Source organism: Microtus ochrogaster, linkage group LG9, assembly GCF_000317375.1.
Source record: "Microtus ochrogaster isolate Prairie Vole_2 linkage group LG9, MicOch1.0, whole genome shotgun sequence".
NCBI classification, from domain to species: Eukaryota; Metazoa; Chordata; class Mammalia; order Rodentia; family Cricetidae; genus Microtus; species Microtus ochrogaster.
This window is the reverse complement of record NC_022034.1, coordinates 39,616,839-39,618,431: the sequence shown is the minus strand read 5'-3', so window position 1 is coordinate 39,618,431 and position 1,593 is coordinate 39,616,839.

The window sequence follows — 1,593 nt, the reverse complement described above, 5'->3', positions numbered from 1 at the left end:
TTGTTTTTTTCCTTCCACCATGAGAGTCCAGATCCTGGGGATAGAAACGTTATCAGGCTTGTTGAAAAGTGCCTAAGCTAGCAGGCCCAAAATCTCACTAGCCCTGACATTAAAATTTAACTGATTTTATCTCTGTTTTTTTTCTTTTTTCCCCATTGCTTTGGGTTAGGTTGTCATTGCTTATTGATTGGGTGTGTGGATTTGGGGAGACCTATTTATTATTTGGTTTTAAGGAAGAATTTTCTATGATCCTACTTTTCCGTTACGTGCATGATATCCTTTTACCATGTGTCAAGTCCTAGAATCACAGATTTGCACTGCCACCTTTAGTCTTCTGTCTGTATTTATATCTGCCAAATCTGGCAACCCTAACGTTAGAATAAATGAGAGTTTTAAATGTGGAATCACTCTCTTCACAAGTACATGATGCTTTTGTCTCAGGATTAATATTATACCAAGTCGGTAGGGGTGCATATAATATTTAATTTTGTTAGATGTATTCACAAGTGACTTAAAAAGATAAAAAAATCTATGAAGAGATCTACTGTTGTTGTAGACACTTCTTGCTAGTTTTACATATTAATTTTTGATAAATATCATTTGCATGTTCGTGTGTGTGTGTGTGAGCACAGCATATGTGTGGTAGCGAGTGACCTGGGGAGTCAGTTCTCTTTTTATACCATGTGAATCCTAGGGGTCACACACATATCATCAGGCTTGATGTTAGGTCACTTGACCCATGAGCTGTCGTCTTGGTCCCCTACTGATTTTTTAAGCTAAAAGTTTTTTTTTTTTGAGAATTTCATACATGGTCACTGTACTTATATAATTTCCTCCCCTCGCTCTTCCTGCTTCAACTTCCCCTGTGTCACCACCACCTGTCTCATGTTCATGGCCTCTTCTTTTAAAATTATTGTAATTGATAGCTTTTTGATTTTCATTGTGTACATCCAACGTTCAAGGTGCTGTGTCACATATATACCACTATGATGGTGTATATCATGTCAGGCATGTTCTTTGTCCATGCCTCCTCGTTCTGCTGCTCCTCTAGGCCATCGGTATCCTTTCTGTTCTATGCAGTTTTGCTTCTGCCACCCATCATGTACACATATGACTTTTGTATCTGAATATATCCAGGAGTCACAGATAAGAGAGCATATGTGTTTGCCTTTCTGAGGCTGGCTTAATTTGCTCAGTGTATGATTACTTCTAGATGTATCCATTTTTTTTTTGCAAATGACAGAGTTTCATTCTTCTTTATGGTTGAAAAGCTTCCAGTATTTATTTGCACACCACAACAGCATGATTTCCCCATATTCAGTGTGGTATGTTGGTGTTGTCTTCAGCAATAGGACCTACCTTTCCATCCATTTGTGGGGAGCAACCAATAGCCTTGGGAATAGCCTGGGTTGTTTGGGGTTTTTAAAGGCCCCTTTAGCCAACTCCATTAGATGTAACCTATTTTTAAAACTGAAGATTTCATTTTGGGGGTGAGAGAGGTCTAGTTTGGGCTTTGTCTCCCCTGTTATTTTTTGGTGATTACAATTAAATTTCATATATATATATTTATATATATGAGTGTTTTACTTTTAT